A 22,664-nucleotide genomic window follows, 5' to 3' on the forward strand; every position below is an offset into this window, starting at 1 on the left:
AGCTAAATGTGTACAAGCAAGTATATCTTCTTTCACTTCATTTTTCTCTCCCACTCTGCTTGCGTCAATGAAAGATTAATTAGATAAAATTGAAATTGTATTTAAATGTGACGGATATTGAATATTCTAACTCCGATCGAAATCAATTTGAATTTGTGTTTTTTGGGTCACTTTTCCTGGCTGATAATAATTGTGGCAATGAGAGTAAGTTCTTTAGTTAGGAAATAAAATTATGTTTAGACGAATTTCAAATAAATAAGTTATAAATCGATAACGGATAAGTGAAATTTACCATTTATTACTTCGTCGAAGAGTAATATGAAATTATGGTGACTCCATTACATATTTTGTCCAATAGTTACGAATGAAATTTCATTCCTTTTGTTTATCTGCCTTTCATTTGAAGAGGACTTTTAAACTTACAGTACAAAAAACTATCAACAATCATGCCAAAGAACCTAGGTGTCGCATTCTAACCCTGTTTTGTTATGTTTATGTTTTATAATGTTTTTCTCGTACAATGGCGCGTACATACAAATAAATTTTTTCATATGTATGTATGTAAATATAGAGAGCTGTAATGCGACATGCCGGAAATAAATTAGAAATTGTCAAATGAAAGAAAAGAAGCTTCAATTTAAAAATGTTCAAAATTCTATGAACTAAATTTTATTTCTATTACGCCATTTGCTCAGCTTTTTTCTGTGAGAAGGACTTTATAGTATCCAACACCAAAATGAGCCTGCCACCAGGGTCAGTTACAGATTAATTTTATCTCGACTGTGTTATTCAGTGAGTAATTTTTCTACATCACCTAATCGAATATTTCTGTGAGTAATTATATACATTAACAAGTAGAGAAGGGCTCAGTTCAGGTGCAACCAACAATTTATACTCTGACAACTTGCAAGGATCAAAGCCAAGATGTTATAGATAGTTATAGATTTATATATATATATATATATATATGTATATATAGATGTATAGTTACATTCTCTCTCATTTTCATTGAGATAACTCACATGTTGGCCGATATGTGCGGTATAATGTCACCTGGAAGTTCGAAAATCGTTGTGTGTTAGGTTTGCCTATTTCATTTCCTTCACGTAATCTCCCCCCGCTACAGTGCACTTATACCAACGAATTTTCCAGTCATCATAGTACTTGGGATAATCCTCCGTCGTGATGGCCATCAGAGCCTTCTTCGATTGAGCTTTTATGTCCTCAATTGAGTCAAAACGGTGTCCTCGGAGTGGTCAAGTGAATTTGCTGAATAGCCAGAAGTTACACAGAGGTAAATCAGGCGAACGCGATGGTTGCGGCACGATATTAGTTGAAAATGTGGCGAAATGATCACAAATAACCAATGCAGTATGATAAGGCACATTATCGCACTTCTTTGTTCAAGAAATTCAGACATAGTTCAAATCGAAGAATTCACTTTTAGAGCCTCACAAAACGATGCTTATCTCAAATACTAATCAATATTTTGACGTAAAATTTAGCATAGATTAAACTAAGAGTACTACCACCTTAATGAAAAAAAATTCACTGATTCGAAAAACACGCGAAGTATAAATTAAAAATTCACCTTTTGGGACTTAAGAAAGTATTGATCCGATCCAACCTATTTTCGACACGCAAAAATACCATTATCAAGAAAAGATTATCTCTGAATTTCAACGAAATATCTTAAACATTGTACGATGTTTGTGTACCTATATTTCAGTACCAAGGGGCTTGGACAGTTTTTGTTGGATTTAGACAATTTTTAGTTATAAAAAAAGAGTACGCCTATGAAGGCACTATTCGTGCAAAGATTTATACCGTTATATTAATTGCTTCTTGATTAGTAAACTGGAAAGGAAAGAATCAGGTGGAATTTAAAATTGTGTTATATGGGAAATAAGCGTTTTTGTAGTCAGATTTCGTTCTATATCGCATTGTGACATAAGAATGTGAGAAGATGTTTGAAATCGGTCAAGCAGGTTCTGAGACATGTGATTTTACCAAAAAGTAGGCGGTGTCAAGCAAATCGCTAAATCAATTTTACTAAAATATTTCTACGGTTTTCGAGCCACAGTCGTCAGTAGTTTTATGAAAAACACGCTTCAAGTTTTGTTTTAACCTTCCAGAACCGAGAACCATTTGCTAATTACACTAGTAAACACTGTTTTGTGAACTTTGTCATGATTTTCGTTTATGTTGGAGTATTCTCATTAACAATAGCTGTCTTTGTCTTGTCATTCCTCTACGCGCTTCTGCTCTTTTGTCAAAAAAATATATTTTTTATAACCTGTGAGGAAGCAAGATTAATAATAGGTTCTACACAAAATTTTTTTTAACAAAAATTATGTAACTTGTGCAAGACTGATATTAGGTTGAGCTAGACAAGAATCCAGACACATGCAATTTGCAATTTGGACCGAACCAAAGGATCATATAAGCGATTATTATATTTGTTTGACTTAAACAATATGAGATATGTACTATATTATCCTAAGCACTGTTGCTCATGGCCTTGGGGTGTAATGTGGCTTTAAAAATACATATGCTGGACACTCATCTGGATTTCGTTCAGACAAATTTGGGTGCTATGAGTGCGAAGACAGGGAGGAGATCCATCAGGGCATATTTTTAATGGAGAAACATTATCAAGGGAAGTGGAGAGCAGGTAACTTGAAAATACTTATATGTTAAGCGATAATTTATTTAAATGTTGCTATTGTTTGTATTTTTTAATAAAATATATATTTTTGACATCAGAAGTAAACCAGTGTGTTCTCTTTATTGTTTAGTGGCCCTAGCTTTTAACCTTACATTAGAAAGTAGTAAGCATTAAACATCATATTTACACCCGAACTTCTCATACCGCTCCGGTATGATAACGCACTAAATCACGACAAGTTAATTCAATAATACTTTCTAATAATTTTTATGATCGCATAGCAAACTTGGAGCAATTTTAAGAGCTTTGTAATAAACTTTGAGAATTCTAATTGAATTTTCACTCACCTTTTTTCACTTTCCACAAAGTTTTTCAATATTTTGGCATAAATTATTTTTCGTAAACTCTACTTCGGCTTCTCTTACGCAGTGATGGCAAGTACTAAAAGCGATTTAAATTTCAAATAAATTTGCTGCACTCACACTTGGCGCCGCCACCACAATGCACTGGCAAAATCGCTGCCGTGCACAAATCTTGGCAAACAACTTTGAAGAAAATAAAAAAATAATTTATGCTAACTTTGCTAAAAATTCTTAACTCACAGCAACTCATTAAAAGGCGAAAATTTTGCGAAGCCAAAACAGAATTCTTGCAGCTGTGCGCGCGCATTAATTTGAGAAAACGGGCGCTTTTCCATATAAATATATACTTTTTTGGCATTTTGCCTCATAATACTTTTCTAAGTAGCGATTAATTTTTTATTTCGAGTTAAGAAAAAAAAACTCAAAACTTGATTTGTTTTCGATAAAATGGGAAAATAAAAAATTCATTTGAATTTAAATCGACTTTAAATGAGACCAGAATAGCCCTGTAATGGCAACAACAACAAAAATAACAAGCGCTGACTAAGTACAATGCGACATGCGACAACAACAGCAATAATACATCACCAACTTTATCACTTTGAATTTTGAGTAAAGCAAAACTTTTCACTTTGACTTTGCTGAATTTGCGGCGCAATCACCTCGAAGCGACTACCCGAAACACACGCACACATACATACGTGTGGCCAACAGAATCGGCCACCCTTAGCGTTTACTGTACCAATATTTTGCAGCTATTGTTGCTTTTGTTGCTGTCATTGCTGTGAAAACTTTATCGTTTGTGTGCACAATATTTATGCATATGCCAGAAACATGTCGACTACAACAACAACAACGACAACAACATTTTCACATTTTTGTATAAAAGAAAAGCAATAAAATACAGCAATACAATGAGAGCATCAACACCAATAATGACAGGCGACACACACTTGCATATAATATGTAGTATATGTATATACTATATATTTATGTTGCTATGTATATTTGTAAGTATTCACATGTGCATCGTAGCAGACAGACAATTCCACTTATATGCCTTCGCCCAAATGTAAGCCAACACGACTCCGTTTTCAATTTATTGCCACTTGTTTTTATTTTTATCACAGTTACTGCTGTTGTCGTCGAGCATTCGGCTTTACGTAAAACCTTCCTTGTAAAATTGAAACATTTTGCTGGCACCTTGTTAAATCATATATGAATTTCCGGCTTTAAAAGCACTCTAAATTGATTTTGAACACTCTCTCTTAGTGACAAAGTAGTTACTAGCGATTGTTTCAAAACAAGCGATATATGCACATACATGTGGAAGATTAACAGTATTAAAAGAAACTGACATTTCTAAAAACTCCAAAAAGTATCAGAATTTTCCATTTATAGTATATTTGCTATAGAAGGCAGTACTTTAAATAGCGTCCAGTTATCAATATTTGTAATCCATTCAAGGTTGATATTGGTACAATATCGAAAAGGTGTGTTTGGTTTAAGATACAAGATTGACGCTTAGTCTTTAATTCTATAATTTACACATATTGAATAGTCGAAAAAGTTTTTTGGAGTTTTGTCAACAGATGTCGTAGCAGTGGTATATATCCAGTCCAATCACATTGTGTAATATATGATTTGAAGTTTGATTAGAAATACGAAAAGAGTTTTTCGACTACCCAATATTTTGGATAATGTAGTGTAGAGTAGAGGAAATAGATACCCGTAGGTCATTAGATAATCAGGTATTAAGTTGAAATTTTATTTTATTTATTTTATAAAAGGACAAAACAATAAAATTATTACATAAACTAAAGATACCCGTAGGTCATTAGATAATCAGGTATTAAGTTGAAATATTTAGTTGACACATAAAGTAAGTAAGTAAGAAAAGAGTTTAGAAGGGATATATAGCTATATATATCCATATAAGTTAGATCAAATACTCTTAACATATACCACATATCGACAAAAATCGATCATAATTATCCATTAGATATTCATAACTTATTCGAGTTTGATAAGTATTATTAAGTATCGCTGCAATCGAAGGTACATGAATATATAAAAGATTTCAGACCTCGCTTGGAATTATGAATCGAAAACTTACTCACTTCACTCTAGAAATCTTTACGAAAAAACTTGTTCGAGAAAATGTAGTAGCCGTAGCTGAGAGTCTACACGAAGAGTGTGGAAAGTCGATTCGACGCTGTTCGCAGCAACTCAGACCTTCGTATGGAATGACTTGGCGCATTTTACGTCGAAATCTTAAATTGAAACCGTACAAAATGCAGCTTGTGTAAGAACTAAAGCCTCGACCTTCCCAACTGACATCGTTTCGCTCTATGAGCTCTTATAAAGTTTAGAGAAGATCCGACGTTTTCGAGCCGTTGATACCCATTTCTTGCTCAACTGGGATGTAAACAAGCAAAATTTCCTCATTTGAGACAAAGAGCAACCTGAAGAGATTCAAGAGCAGACAGTTCATGCACCGGTGGAATCATCGGTCCATATTTCTTTCAAAAATGATGCCGGTGAGAACGTAACCGTCAATGGCGACCATTATCGCGCCATGACAACCGACTATTTGATGCCAGAAATTGAAGCTCAGTGACATTTAGTGTCAACAATACGGCGCCACTTCCCACACCTCACATTAATCAATGGATTTATTTACAAATTTTTGGCCGGTCGGTTGTCCACCAAGATCGTGTGGTATGAGACTGTTAGACTTTTTCCTGTGTGAATATGTATAGTCTATGCCAACTATCCCGCTACGATTCAGGCCTTGGAACAAAACATCACGCGTGTCACTCGCCAGTTTCTAGTTGAATTGCTCGAAGGAATCACCGAAATATGGACTCAATGTATGGACAGTCTGAGACGTAGCCAACAAGAGATAATCTCCAAAAAAATAATTGACAAACAATTTTTTTTCGAATGATAACAAACATTCCCCATTAAGTTTGAAGTTTCTGTGTTTTCTGTGTTCAGTAGAAACCTGAAAATGGATCACCTTTTACAAATGAAATATAAAGTGTCTCCGCGTATTGGACATCTTTTGTTTCAATATCGGAAAGGAACATTCCCCTAAACTCTTCTAGGTGTATTATATTCTTTCTTGCGTACTCTCAACATCTGGTGAGAATTTTTTCTTTCGGCATATACACAATTACGAAGAAAGTACAACTTGCGAGATTTGTCTATTTTGAGGAAATACGTATATCCAAGTTTCATATACATACGTTCGGTATAACTCTTTTAATAGTTACTTTGATAATCATTTTCATTTTTTAGCTAATTTTTAAGCCATACGACTTATTTAGGTTGACGCTATTTTTTCAAAAATCGAGATTTTGACAACTACTTCGATCATTATCTGTATTCATCTAAAATAACACTAATTCTCTTGATTGTTGGACTTGTTTTAAACAGAAAAGTCTTACTCACTGGCAGACACCTGTTTTTAGAGATCCACGTGGAGATCGGCTTTGAAATCCAACTAATTCAAAATTTGGAAAAATCAATCAAATATTATAATAATGTAGACTAAATTCACATTTTTTTTATATTAATATATAAAATATCTCTTCAAACAAAATTCACAAAAAAATTGCTTTTTTCTGGCTTGCAAGTATATGTACTTATATAACACCTTAAGATGCTTAAGTACTTTAGTACTTTCCACCACATACATAAGTGCTACAATAAGCATCAAATATTCCTCCACAAAATCATTTACGATAACAATAAAAACTTACAACAACAAAACTGTCTAAAATGTCAAAGTTAGAGCTAGCAGCGTCAGCCAGTTGTTGCCATTGAAGCGTTTGCGACAAGAAAACAGTTCCTTGCCAAATACCTTGAAACAAACTTAACAAGGTCACACAGGCTACAAAGAAACTGCACGTGCAATAACAGTAAATAGCATTGTAGCAACGAATTTTGTTGTTCGTGTTTATTAAGTTCGCTTGTTTTGATGTTCGTGAGACGTGAAATTTCGGCTTATGCGTTTATGTATGTGTGCAGATATACCTGTGTATGCATGTAAGGAATAGAGATGCTCGCGACTCGGAACACAATTTCAATTTTCAATTTATGACAATGCCACGAGTGTTATCTGCCAGACAATTGAAAATGTTGAACGCTAGAGTAAAAGTGATATGGTGAGAGTGATTGAAAATAGGTTTACAAATGGAATATGCTGGGAATATGTGCTTGCATATTCTAGCAAAAAAATATTTGTAATCATATTTATGTAAATGAAATGGATAATATAAAATAATTTTTTTCGCCATAGTGAAACATTTCTACTTTTGATTTTATTTCTACATCATATTTTTCGTACTTGTAAATATAGTATAACCTCTGTTAAATGCCTCTGGAAAAATTCAAAAAAAAAGATAATGCAACAAAAAAAATCGATCTCTCGAAAATTTCACAATGAGGCGATGCCCTAAACTGACATACTGTAACAACTTGTGCGAATAGTAAAAATGTATTACCAAAAAAAATTAATGGTTTGGTTTTCATTAGAAAATTGTGTACATTTTTGGTCGAATAGATACGATAATAATTCAAAGGTCATTGTTGAGAGACCGTTAAGTCCTCAAAAAGTCACTGTTTGATGTGCTCTACGGGCAGAGGGAATCATTAGATCAAGTTTCTTTAAAAACGAAGCCAGCCATAATGTTAAATTCAGTGGAGAACACTATAGAGCTTGAAAGATAATTAATTTTTTTTTCGTACTTGAATTAGAGCATGTTGATTTGGACGACTTTAGGTACCAATATGTCGGCGCTTTATGCCACATAGTCAGCGAAGCAATCAATTTATTGAAGGAAACTTTTGGTGAGCGCATTATCTCGCATCGTGGGTCTGTGGCGTGGTCTGCAAGATCATGCGGTTTTATTGGAAACAGCCTGTAGAGCTAGGGTGACCAAACCCTGTATTTTCGTCTTTGTTTTTATATTAATTATTTCATATGGACTTGAACCTTAGCCCTTAATGTCTTCATCGTAGTAACTCATTTATGGATTTTCTTTATTTTTACATTTTTTAATATAAGGTATTAACAACTATTCAAATAAACGATTCAAAACAAAGATAAAAATATAAAGTTAACTCAAAGTAATAACAGAACTCACCGTATACGGGGTAATGGTCACTGTATATGATGTGTGGAGGAAGCAAGTATACTGGAATTAAAAAAAATTAAAAAGTAAATTATATTAGATGTTTCGTTTATATCTTTGAAAAGGGTTTTTTAATTAAATATTACAATAATTTTACAAAAAAAAATTTTTGTGCATAAAACATTTATAAAATTTAAATTTATATTTCAAAAAACATATTAAAAAATATAAAAGTTTTATAATTAAAAAAATTAAAAATATTTTATAAAATAAAATAAACATATTTTTTAATATAAAAAATTAAAAACAAAAAAATTTAGAGAATTTAAACCTATGTATATTTCGAAAAAAATTATATCAAAAAAATTTTAAAAATTTTATAATTTATAAAAAATTAAAAATATTTACAAAAATTAAACATATTTTATGAAATAAAAATTAAATATCAAACAAAAATTACAAAATTAATTATATTAATTATATTAAATATAAATTATTAAATAAATTTTTCGTTTCAAAAATGTATCCTTTTATTATTTTTTTCTGCCTTAGCTAAATAATACTATTCAAAAATAGTTTATTAAGCAAAAAAAAATATCGTTTACAACCACAAATAATTCTTCCAAAATATTAAAATTACAAAAGCAATCAACAACTGAGCACATTTAATCGTTATTTGTTATATAAAAACGCTTATTGTATTCTTCACTTAGTAATTTCTTTCATTCTCCACATGTCCTCCGCCTATTCCCACAACACCTGCTGAGAATATAAGAAAATTAATGCACGTTATATCTGCACTTAGCAACACCTGACTTTTCCCAAGGGCACATTAGCTCACTTATTACTTATACACGCGTGTGTGTGCGCTTTTTTACATTTTATTGCGCATATTTCGCAACGGAAAAAATTTCATTACTTTGCGCGCCCCCAACACACAACCACACACCCGCTCAAGTGTATTGAAATTTACGCCGCGACATTTTTCTATTATTCAATTTCCATTTAAATTTATTTCACACACAGCCACACACCCGCTCAAGCAGAGACGTGTGTGTGCTCCCACGCGCTTGCGTATTTTGCATATTTTACACTTTTTAATATGATTTTTATGCACACCTGTCAATTTTTCCACTTTGCCGGCGCCGTTGTAGCTTTTCCTGTTGTTGCCGCTGTCTTTGCGCGATTCATTGACTCACTGTGGAGGCAGTGAAGTGCGAAGTGCACTAACAATGGAAAGGAAAACGAGCCAAAGGTGCGACACAGTCTAGTGATTTATGATAATCATAACATAAATGCGATGTCACAAGTCACAAAAGAGCATGGCACTATATTGCGTTGCTGTCTTCTGTGCGCATAATACAACTACCCATACAGATACAGTTATATAAATGATAATGCGCGTCAATTGTTGCGCTCTGCAAACATTTTAATAATAAAATTTTAACGCGCCGTCAGCAGTAAATTTGTACGTACATTATGTTTACGATGCAAATGTGTGCGCAAATGCTTTTAAGTGTAATGCGGATTTGTGTAGCAAATAAATAATAGCTGACTTCACAATTCGGCTGTCATGGCGTATACGCAACTTTTTGCTTTGTTAATGAATATGCGAAAAATGCATGAATTATATTCAATATTTGATTGACAAATATTTTGTGCATAAATTAAAAATGCCAATAAATACAGTTATTTTGTTGCAATATTCATTTACTCATTACCGTTGGTTAATTTGCTTACATAGACATGCCTTTGTGTGTGCCTCCAGTTAAGTTTTTGCTTATTTTCACAAAATAAATATAAATTAAGAGGCACTTAGACAGTGCACAAATCATAAAACACAAAAACCAAGAAAAAAATTTTAAGTATTTTTGCTATAATATTATTCACAGAAGCATTTTTTTTATAGCAAAGAAGGGTATAAAAATGTTTATCTTGATTTTGATCGCTCGGTTTGTATGGCATCTATACGCTTTAGTGGTCCGATCTGAGCAATATATTTGGATATTGTAGCACTATCTTAAACAATAATCTGTTGAAAATTTCGTAACGATATTTTGTCAAATCAAAAAGTTTTTTATACTTAACTTAATTTTCATCATTCAGGGATAAAGATTCAAAGAAAACATAGAAAAAGATGGTTGACGTAAAGGTCTGTTTGCTATGCGCAACACTCTAAGCATCCAAGTGGATGGTTCGAAAATGGACGATGGATTTGGTGCGGCAATATACTGTTCAGAGTTAGGCATAAGGCAACCTTTTAAATTGCCGGACCACTGCAGCATACTTCATGCTGAGGTCTCTGCTTTTGTGAAATCCGCGTAGCTGGCCTCTAATGCACCTGTAGGCAATTCCAGAGTCAACATCTACTTAGTCAGCCAAGCAGCAATCAAGACAGTAGCCGCGTATTGCATATCGGTCTTGAGAATCAAGGGAACAACGGAAAGTGTTGCCAAAAGAAAGCAACTTTAATTATACTAGATGCCAGGCCAGAAAGGCATCGAGGGCAATGTTAAAGTGGACGAGATTGCCAAGACTGGTTTACGGCTAACATCTGAAAGCGTGATCAACATAGGCAAATCCATTAATTGTCTATACGACGATCTCGGCAGAAGCTAGTAAAGAAATCAAAATCCGATGGAACGAACTACCTGGGTGCAAAACTGCAAAAGTCATATGCAAAACGGTAAACCGGAAGTACACTAAATTCTTATTGGCACTCGATAGAAGAGACTATAGGAACATGAGCGGAATACAAACGAGTCACTCTCTGATAGCGCCACACGCCCTCAGGATATGGCTGACATGTCGAGAAGACTGTAAGAAATGTCTAGAGCAGGACACCAGGGAAACAATGGAGTATCTCATGTGCAACTGTCTCGCATTAGCAAGATTACGTTGAAAGCATTTGAGGTTCTCATGGTATGATACACTAGAGGAGATATCGACAGTGAGGCCGCAGAGCATGTTAAAATTCGCATCCAGCGCACGCATCCTAAAGGATGATAACTCCTCTTGGACCTAGCAACTGAACCCCATCTGGTATCGCAAGGACCAAAACTGGTCTTTTTTTGGCTATTGGCCTACCAGATTAATGTTAACTAACCTTACATACCTGGAGTGAGATTGTTGAATCGATTTTATTAATTTTTAATACCAGGCAACACTATCTTCTGTAAAAGATGTCCACTTAGTTTCATTAACGTACATTTCTAGTTTTCGAATATTTTCGTTATAAATTCAGTTTTTGCGGCTTAAGTTTTCATTTTCGTTATCTGGTATTTGAAAACATATAATTCTATTTCGATCATATTTAGAATACATTTTACATAGGTTAAGTATCCTTTTTGTGTTAAGTTCACGTTCGACATTTTCATTGAAATTCACATATTATTTAAAGAAAAATCTGATGGAGTAGAATTTTGTAACCGGTTTTAAGTAGGGACGCTACAAAAGTAGACCGATAGGGACTACAAACAGCGCCATATTTTTGCCGCTCTTTTGACATTTCTCTTCAGTAAAGTTTGTCATTTCATCATGGAAAGATACCAGATCCAACAACGAATCGAAGTTATTAAAATTTACTACCGAAATTCGTGTGGCCAATTTATAGTCGTCGTAATCGTCCTGTCAAATCAACAATTGAGCGTCTAGTGGAAAAATTTGAATCTACAGGCACAGCAAAAAATTTTTCCGTGCCCGTGAGATAAAGAAATGCTCGTAGTGTCGAGCATATTGCTGCCGCTAGCGCATCAAATGAGGACGACCCAAATCAATTTCTCACACGTCGTTCTCAAGCGGTGGGCACTCTGTGACGTCGTTGTGACGAATTTTGTTAAAAGATCTTGGCCTACATCATTACAAGATCAAACTGAAGCCGCTTGATCGCCATAATTGTCATACTCGTGAATTGGGCTGAGAAACAACTTGAAAATGATCCGGATTTTCATCGAAAAATCATCTTCAGCAATGAGGCTCATTTCTGTCTGAATGGCTTCGTCAATAAGCAAAATATGTGTTATTGGTTAGGCAGCAATCCACATGTACTCCTTGAGTCACCATTGCATCCCGGTTTGGTACGATTTATAGGCCGGTGGTGTCATTGGGCCGTACTTCTTCCATGATGATCAAGACCGTATTCCATGAATGGGAATCGCTACCACTCAATGATAGCCGAATATTTTTGGCCCTAATTGCATGATATGGACTTGGACAATATGTGGTTCCAACAGGAAGGCGCCACAAGCCACACAGCGAATATCACAATCGATTTGTTGAAAACCAAGTTTGGCGAACGTGTTAGCTCACGAAATGGAACAGTCAATTGGCCGCTCGTTCGTATGATTTAACGCCGTTAGACTATTTCTTGTGAAGCTACGTTAAGTCTATGGTCTATGCCATCAAGCCAGCGACTATTGATGAACTTCGAACAAAAATCGATCTTGAAATTGGAGCAGAATCGGCCGATTTATGCTTGAAAACCGTCGAAAATTGGGTTAAGTCTCTGGACTTCTGCAAGCGTGCCATGGTAGTCATGTAAAAGAAATCGAGTTCCATACATAATGGCATCGAATGTACTTTCCCAGGAATAAAGAATGTTATTGATATCCCAAACCATTTTTGTCTTATTTAAAAACAGAAAGTAGCTGTGTAGCTATTGAAAAGATGGCTTCACACCTTTTTTCACATTTCCTATAATTTTCTATTATTTTGCACTAAAAGTAATCACGAAATTTGGTGTTAACGTACCTTCTTATGGCCGAAATATATGTTTTAAGTATCACTAAATCTCAAAATATTCTTGAGTTATTATAAAAGGAAAATATGGCTTGTATAAAATACAAAATTTTGCTAAAGAATAACAAATTATGCATACTCTTTACTTTCAAAACTATTTATCTACATTTGTAGCTTTATAGCAATTCTCTTTTATGTGTTTAACTTTCCATACATTTTTTCCTCTGATTACTTGCTAATTATTCATTTTAAATATCACAGAGAATCATTTATACTATTTTCCATTTATTTTATTAACAGAAAAACAGATTATTTATTTATTTAAGAGAAGAGTCATTGCAAATAGTCACTATATTTGTAAAAACAAACAAACTGCTGCTTCCAGGTAAAAACTATAAATGAGATAACAATAATTTTGTAAATAAAACACGAATGGAAATGCAAACAAATATTGCCGTGTACGCAAACTCAGCACAAATGGAAAGTTTGGCAAAAAATTTACATGAAGTCAAATGCATTTTCTGATTTACGCGATTAACCGTGTTAATAAATACTGTTATTTGTGTTTAAAATAAATGTAATTTCCATATTTATTGCCATTTAAATGCGAAGAGCAGAATAAAAATGAAAATTAAAAATAAAGCGAGTATTTTCTATCATTTTACACGGAAATAAATGTTGGGCAATGCATGCAAAATACCAAAGTGTCCTTTGTTCAAGCGAAAAAACACGGAAATGCATGAATTGATTGCTAAATATGTTGATACAGCAAGCCGCCAATATTACATAATCATATATGTATATTTGCTAAAGACTTTACAATTAAAAATGTTTTCAATTTGTTGTTGTAGCGGCAAACGAATTTGCAATTACTTAAATGGTTGAATACAATACGCGGATATAAGCTGATACCACCATTAATCGCCAAGTGATTGCATTGACTGGGTTGAAATAAACCAAGCTTTAAGCACATAATTATGTAATTACTTAAAGGGTATTAATTTTTGATATACGAGTAATATTGAAGTTTCACCACCTTTGTAAATAAATTACATTTTGAATATGATATTACGAATTTATTTCCTTGGTAACAGTGAATTAAGATTGCCTCGATGAGTAGCTTTTCACATATGCTGACTGAGATCGGGTAACAGATCGACAAATATTGTCATTATACATGATAGCGTTCATAATTTTCTGTAAAAAATAATACAAATGTGTAATAAGAGGCGATTGCCATACAAACAGCTGTATAGATAGACAAAATTATTATTTTCTTACCATAAATCAAAAAAAAATAATAATAATCAGAAGTCATCTCCAAATAGACTTTTATGTCTTAAAATTTAATTTTTGTCTTCAGAACTAAAAATAATTGCTTCAACTGACAATGAAACCACTAGCAATTGAACCATTATTTTTATCTAAGCAACATTTTTTAGGCGATGAACGTGATACATGGACTAAATTTATTAAATTTTAAAGGCTTTTGAAAGGTTTCAAAAAATTTCGAAAAACATCTCATTAAAGACCCATAAAATACAAAAAATTCTGATTGTTTGAGTTATAAGTAAGAAAAGTTTATTTAAACTTAAACTATCTTTCAAATATACCAGTTAAGTGGTGCAACGGAACGTATGAGTAATATTCCAGTTACGCTAAATGTACAACATGGCGTATACGTAACATTCTAAGAAGCACTGTGAGCTACTCGAAGTCTTGGATGCACTTAATAAATATTTCAGTTTCATTTAAGATATTGCAAAAACAAAACTAAAGACGCTTTCATTAAGTAATGATAAACAAGAGCTTCTTGGTCTTACTAGGTTCACGCGTTTCGTTGGAAGCTCAAATTGAAATTCTGAGAAAATTTCTTACGGCAAACGTTTGTTCCAGAAACTGCTAATATTGTGATTACAATAAAGTATTTACCTAAAAACAAGGAATAATAAATTCTAAACGAAAAAATTAAAGAACACATCAGTGATGGTAAACTTTTCTAACTTAGTGAATACGAAAACAAAAATAACAGCCGTCTTGTAAGTGCGAACAATATTGATAAAGCAAATATATTAAGCTTGGCTTATATCCAGAAAAAGTGTAGCTAGCAAAGGCACTATTGTTCCGTTCGAAACTCGAGATGTAGCCTTTACTTCCGAAAATGGTGATCACCAAGGGCTAAAAATTCCAGACTCTTTATTCCCCGATGCAATATAAATAGCAACAATTCATATAGCGCGTAAGAATAATAGCTAAGAACAAATTTTTTTAGACCAATCCCTTAAAAAAGAGCTTTCAGTTCACTATATATAACAGTTCTTGTAAGATAACACTGTTAGATTACTGTTTCAAGGCTTCATTAATTCAATAGTTCATTATCATAAGTTGGAAACTTGTATTCAATAATTTTAATTCAATGTATTTAAGTCTAGTCTTGTCTTAATTGAGCCTTATCTACTGTGTTTCATCTATTCAGCGCAACTTGTTTAAAATGCATATAAGGTTATTTCTTGATCATTACCAGCAGGCATGGTATTAACTACGTTTTCAATACATCTACAAAGGCTCCTTGTTTTACCACTTCGTCTGCCAAAAAGGTTTTGTCACCGGAAACCCAATTAAACACAAATACAGTTGCCTGCCAGATCTCTTACATCCTTCCAGCAATTTTTGACCAAGCTGGAATTAATCTGTGGTGCCGACAAAGCCAGAATGCGGCTTGGTTATCCGTGTATATAGTTGCTTTCTGCATCCTAGGTAGTTATTCAATAGAACTTTACAAGACTTCTCTGTACTTATCTCCATTTGAAAGATGCTTTTTGAGTTGGTTAGACGGTCCGCCCCCCCTACTCCGCAGTTCATTTTGGACCGGTGGATATAGATAGAGACAGTATCCTCCTGCCCTACTAAACCTCTTCTCCATTCACGTCTAGAGGAGAACCCAGAGTAATATACACTCACTAAATCGCTTCAATTTTATTTTGGTAATTCAACTAATTTAAACTGATTCAACAGGCATTTATACAAAACATGCCTTTTTACTGAAGTTCTTAGGGTCTAACTAATATTTTTAATTTCATATAAAAACCTTATAAGCTGCCCTATAGATATATTAAAATAATTTATTAAAAATTTCGTAGCAAAATGGATAAAATTTCAGTGAAAAACGCATAAATATTTAGAGGTTAATATAACTGTTTATTATGAGCGGCAGACACATGGCCGCATAATTAAATTAAAAATTGAAGCCACATGCTGCCTTCATTGAGTTCTTTAACACTCGCGAAAATTCTGCATAACGGTCAGAAGCACAAAAGGTAATACGTTTTACAAATTTCTACAAGTACAGAGTAATCCAGATATTAAGAACATAATGCAAAATATGCTATATATACATATATTGTGACAAAAACTCACGAAAATGTTAATTGAATTCCCCGAGTAAATGATGAGTAATGATGAAAAAAAAATTATTTGGCAAAAGAGCTCGACATCTCTCGCGAGTACGTTGAAATGAGTTTAATGGATATTCTGGGTAGGAAACGCGTTCTGGCTCGACTCGTCCCGATAAAGCTGAATTTTTTTTTTCAAAAAAATATTTTTATTATTCTTTAAAAAAAGAAAAATAGGGATAGATATGAATGTATGTATAATGAGAGACACATAAGAAGTAGTATCTAAAATATAAGTTATAATTCATCATATAAAAATATCTTCTTTATAACTTTTTACTGAATAATTTGTTGTATTTTCCATGTATATTAATTTGTAAAAAATATTTCGTACTAAATTCGTATTTCGATTTCTCTTTCAGGTAAGTTATATGTTCACATATCCAAACCCCTTCTGGTTAATATGCAGTAAGTACGATTAAGTAATATTTGGCACAAATGAAGTCAAACTCACAGTACCATAGACATGATAGATGCCAGAATACTTTGAAAATATGCGATAGAAATTTTACTCAACATTTTTAAAAATTTAAAAAACTGTTGTTTCGAAGTCTCACCTAAAAACTGAAACTTAAACATAAACTTAAATTTAATACGAACTTTTAGTTTTCCTATGGGATTGCAAGTTTTCATGCTCATCACACAAACTGGTAGCAATCAAAGTCAAAGAAGATAGTCACTTCAAAAGACTCATGTAAGAATAACTTCTAGAAGAATACCTAAAACGGAGGTTTCTGGAATTTGTTTTAACAAAATCATCGCAAGGAATGTTGTAAGAACTTTTTAAATGGGGAATACACAACTGTTTTCATAATAATATCTGTTATTTTCACACATAAAAAATGTTGTTATGCCGCAATATAGGCCTATATATTGCCACTCAGGGCATAAATTGATTTTTGATACAGTTATCATATTCTTAGAATCCCGTTATTTTTTTGCTATGTAGCTGCTTTTTTGCTTTGCTTTATAATAGCAGGGCAAACGAAACAGACATATTATTTCAAAGAATTTGATTGAAAAATTTAAATTTTAACTAATGTTAATTGATACAACAGGCCTTTAGTGAATACATAGCTCTTTAAATTTTAAAACATAATTCTTTTGCAAAAATGGGCCGGGCCAAACATTATTCTAAAGAAAAACGGAAATGTTGACGGTAGAAAAATCTTACACATTTAAAAATAAAAAAGACTTGTCCGGATGTTCTGTCAAAAGATTGCGAATGCAAAAAATGGAAACCCCGAGGCAAGGGGACGACAAGAAGCTTTTTCGCCGACACAATTGAGAAAAGTTGTGGCTTTGGCCCTAGAAAAGATGAATTAAATCTTAGTGTCACTGCTTTAACAATAAAAAAAAAAGTTGATAACAGCTAAACTCTATGACAGGAGCCCAAGAAAAGAAAAGACTTAAACTCCGGCATGTGCATACATGAGTTCAGTCGACAAATGGCGCAACATATTGTGTCTTGACAAAACAAAAACTGTTTTATTTGGTTCCCGAAGACGCCGACAGTGTGAACGGAGGCCAGTCAACGCTTCAATTGATCCTAAATATATTTCACGGACGGTAAAACATGGAGGTGCCAAATTCAATGTATGGGGTGCTTCTTATTATCGTACAGGTCCGTTATTTTGGATTAAAAAGAACATGGATGATAAATTGTATGTTGAAATAATGGAGTCGACCACACGCTGAATGGAAAATGCCGTTGGAGTGGGTCTATCAACAAGATAACGACCCCAAGCTTACCAGCAGGTTTGGCAAAGAATTGGTTTGCTCTAAATGAAGTTCAGGTTATGTGTTAGCCGGCTCAGTCACCGGACCTTAATCCAATTGAAAATCTTTGGGTAGAGGTGAAAGAAGCTATAGAGAAAATAATCCATAATGAAAATGCAAGAAAGTTTGGTCCCATTTTTTCGACGTTTTCGAATTTTAAAAAAATGTTCATAAATTTGATTTTTCGATAATTCGATGCATTAGAGAAATATGTAGCATTTTTATCGAAATTTAAAGGTTGATTAGAACTCTAGATATCAGGTCAGGTCAACCCCTTCAAAAAAGTAGTTAAAAAGTAGTAGAAAAATTTGAGGAAAAATTCCAATAGAATACCACGCTGCGTCATGTCACAAAAACCGCTGTATTTTCAAAATTAATTCGAATCTTCAAAATCAGTTTAAGGACATATTTTTGAAAGTTAAGTTAAGAAACTTTGATCTAAGCCCGAATTTTTCAAATTTCTAGACCAGAATATCGCTTTAATTGCTTTCAGCATTACAAAGCATTGAACAGCAACTCTCCAAGCACCTTTATCCAGTTTCCACTGTACACACAGACACGCATATTCGCAACCTTGCATAAGTATTTACACGTCATATTAAAAGCTTATAATAATTCCGCCGCAGACAATAACAACACAGACGCACAGCTAAACAAACAATGCGCCTACCGTTAGCCGTTGGCTTTATGCTCGAATTATGTATTTTTTTTTTTATTATATTTATAAGTTTGTTGAGACTATTAAAGCTGGTGATTTATGAGTGCTGAGAGGCAAACAAGCAGCACAGAGGCAAAGCTGGGAGGCGACACCGCCAATAGGCGTGGAAAACCGCAAAAGCTGGCCGAAAAAAAGTAAAAGCAACAACAACAACAATAATTGGACTATATAGAGACCAAGACAACAAGAATAACAATGAGCGCACGAAAAGTATGCGCTCACTTTCCGGCGCTGATCAACAAAGTCCTCGGCGCTTTGCGCTGCTGGACGGCGCAAATTTAGTACTTCCTTTTTTGCTAGAACAAGCGTTTTATTCGGCTTGTTTGTTACATATGCATACTCAACAGTTTCAAGGTGTTGTTGTTGTTGTTTTTTTTTTTTTTTTAGTCATAGCACTAGTTGCCCTTGTTGCTGTCATTGCTAATTCATTCATGTAAGAGCAGCGAAAAGTGCAAAGAGAGCGAGAGAGAGACTCTTGTTCCAGCATAACGGAAGTAAGTAGTAAGGTAATGCAAAGAATTAACGAAATCAACAACGAAAGTGGCTAACAATTCACTTCCTTACACATTTCGCAAGCAACTTATTTCTTACTCAATTATGTGCGTATATATGTATGTATGCACCTTTATATACTGTTATCTTGCTTTGAGAAATTAGCGGTGGCGTTAAATGTGGGCTGACATACTTTCTTTAATTGTTATTTATTAAGCTTTTCGGCAGCTTCGTCCAGCAGCGAAGGTTACCAAGATACGGAAATTAATACATATGTATACTCGTATATGTTTGTCTGTCGTGCTAGCTGCAGTTCCGTGTTCAGGGAAATTAATGGAAAAAGTTCGACATAAACTTGCCGTGCTTATTTAATTTGATAAATTACATAATTCGGCTATCAATTCATAAAGTACTGTTAGCTATTTTCCATATAAAATTTTGGCTGGTTGCCTTATACTCTTTGATATGAAATATGAAATATTTTTTTATAGAGCAATTTCTTAGTCAGAATAATTGAGCGAATACCTTCTTTAATAATAATAACAATTTGATATTGTAAGCTGTCCGTTTGACAACAGATTATTCTAAGCAGATATGTTTATTAAGGTTCTCCAACAAAAATAACTTATTTAAAGGTTAAAATGAACCTATGGCTGCGGGAAGAAATATCTCTGTCGTGCAGCATTTTTAAAATATTTTGTTCTAAAAGCGTCGATAAGCATTCAAAGTTTTTAAAATAAATAAGATCTATGTAAACAATCTTTATGATTCAAAGAATCTAAAGTACAATAATTTCTTAACCATTTAGGTTAAGATCGTGGATTTATGAAGCACACTAACTTTCCTATAAACTTACCTTATGGAAATTAAAAATTCTAAAAAATCAATAAATATAATTTCAGAGCTTATCGGCTAACCTTTTAAGGGGGTATTCTGGTCTAGACGTATGAATTTTAGGCATTTTTTAAACTAAGATAAAAAAAAATGAAAAACATTTTTACCATCCATTTTTTTATATGTTTTTTATTGACATTTTAATAATATAAAAAAAAATTGCAAGAAAAAAAACCAAAATTCGTCGAGATACGGGCCGGTGAAGTGGGGGCTTCAAAAAAAAAACGGTGCGTCCTGGTTGACGTGATTTCAACCCTTGTAAAGAACTAAAACACTAAAAACAAGAAGATTCTTCATTAGTATGGATATCGTTATCGGGTTAACCATTTTCAAAAACAACAAAAAAAATACAAAATGGCGTCGGCTTGAAAAAAAACAATTTTTTTGACCCGATTTTTTCGACCTTTTCGAATTTTTTAAAAATACTTCAAATTAAAATTTTTGGAAATCCAAGGCAGACACGATAGAGCATTGTATAAAGAAAATATATACCAAATTTCAAAGGAATCGGTTCAGTAGAACTTGAGATATCATGTCAACCACCTCAAAAAAGTAGTTTCGAGGAAAACGCGTTTAAAGTTTAGGAGACAATTCTAGTGGACACGGACGCCACGTCACAAAATCGGCTGTATCTCCGAAAATAAGTCGAATTTTGAAAAATCCTTCCAAGGCCCCTTTTTTTAAAATTATGAGTCCAACGAACTCAGAACTACAACGGAATGCCTGTTTTCCGGTGGTTTGTCATATATTGGGATATGTCCAAGAAAGCACGTCCTTATTATATATTAACGGTATATCCGTACTCAGAGCCTTCAAATAAAAATATATCTTATCTCTCTTAATACTCGATGTATAATATTGAAATTCTTATCAAAAATCAAATTCGCTACATTTCTTTTTACTTTTTTTTACTCTTGCAACACATTGCTGCAGATTATAACAGTTTTGTGCACTTAACGGTTATTTGTATCACATAAAACAAATCGAAAATATAGGGTTAGATATAAAATTTATCAGCATTACGAGCAAGCAGTAACTTGAGTAAAAATTTAGATTTGTACATGTGTCGCTGGCAAAAATTTAAAGACGAGTTCGTAGATGGGCATAATCGGATCACTTCTTGGTCCACAAAGCCCCATTAGGCAAAATAACTATAACTTGGTGAGCTAAAAATTAAAAGAAAAGCGCCTGCTCTCTAAACGGCATTAAACCTAAACCACTTATGCCACAACACCCGAATTCGCTCAGAATAAATCACTTAAGCATTCCTACCGACAAAGTAAATGGATGAAATCGAAAGATAAGCCCGTCCACTCCTCATATAACGGTGCCGTTGAAAACTACTAAAAGTACGATAACTCATAACATCACAGACGCTTTATTGGAGCCGCAGTAAAATTTAATAATGGGCGCGGCTTCGCCCACTTTTTAGTAAAATCCCAAATCTCGAGACCCAACCGACCGATTTCGACTAAATTCAGTATGTGACATTCTTCTTATTAATTCGATTTTCATGGTTTGGTATATCATGAATTTGTTCCGGTCAATAAGGAGTTATAATTGGCCGTGTTGGGGTTTTCGGGTGAGAACATCCGTCGAAATTGAATAATTACATATTTTCAATTTTATTTACAATTTCCGACTACATCTTAATATTATCTGCCTATTCTAAAACAAAATCAAGTCTTCTTATTACTGCAATAATGAATTTTTATACCCTGAACAGGGTATATTAAGTTTGTGACGAAGTTTGTAACACCCAGAAGGAAGCATCGGAGACCCTATAAAGTATATATATAAATGATCAATATGTTGAGCTGAGTCGATTTAGCCATGTCCGACTGTCCGTCTGTCTGTATATATACGAAGTCTCTCAGTTTTTCACGAAATTTGGTATGAGTTATTGTTCATAGAAGTAATGTAATATCGGTAGAAATTGTTCAGATCGGCTCACTATAACATATAGCTGCCATACAATCTGAACGATTGGAATCAAGGGCTTGAAAGAAAAACTTCCGCATTTGGCAAGATATATTCACGAAATTTGGTATAGACTATTTTCTAAGGCAACAATGTAATCTCCGAAGAATTTGTTCAGATCGGCATACTATATCATATAGGTGCCATACAAACTGAATGAGCGGAATCAAGGGCTTGTATGGAAAACTTCCTCATTTGACGATATATCTTTACGAAATTTTATATGAGTTATTATTCATAGAAATGATGTAATAGCGGTAGAAATTGTTCATATCGGCTCACTATAGCATATAGCTGCCTTACAAACCGTGCGATCGGAATCAAGGGCTTGTATTGAAAATTTTCGCATTTGACGTGGTATCTTCACGAAATTTTACATGGATTACTGCTAAAGGTAATAATATAATCTCCTAAAAAATTGTTCAGATCGGAATACTATAG

The 22,664-nt window shown here is 33.6% G+C and overlaps 2 protein-coding genes across 10 annotated transcripts in view; one reads left to right on the forward strand and one right to left on the reverse strand.

Moving 5' to 3' along the window:
* The window catches only part of LOC126759943 (monocarboxylate transporter 5), a 272,426-nt gene that overhangs the window by 221,171 nt on the left and 28,591 nt on the right, over nt 1-22,664 (reverse strand). For 3 of the 4 annotated variants that reach the window (XM_050475193.1, XM_050475192.1, XM_050475182.1), the window contains exon 2: nt 8,184-8,234. The exons of the other annotated variant lie outside the window; for it this stretch is intronic. The gene's annotated coding sequence lies outside the window, so the exon portion shown is untranslated. The remainder of the gene's footprint in view (nt 1-8,183; nt 8,235-22,664) is intronic. 4 annotated transcript variants of the gene reach the window in all.
* LOC126759941 (mucin-5AC) overlaps nt 1-22,664 on the forward strand; it is a 129,590-nt gene that overhangs the window by 67,878 nt on the left and 39,048 nt on the right. The gene's annotated exons all lie outside the window — the stretch shown is intronic.

The sequence above is a fragment of the Bactrocera neohumeralis genome, chromosome 5 (genome assembly GCF_024586455.1).
Source record: "Bactrocera neohumeralis isolate Rockhampton chromosome 5, APGP_CSIRO_Bneo_wtdbg2-racon-allhic-juicebox.fasta_v2, whole genome shotgun sequence".
Classification (NCBI taxonomy): Eukaryota; Metazoa; Arthropoda; class Insecta; order Diptera; family Tephritidae; genus Bactrocera; species Bactrocera neohumeralis.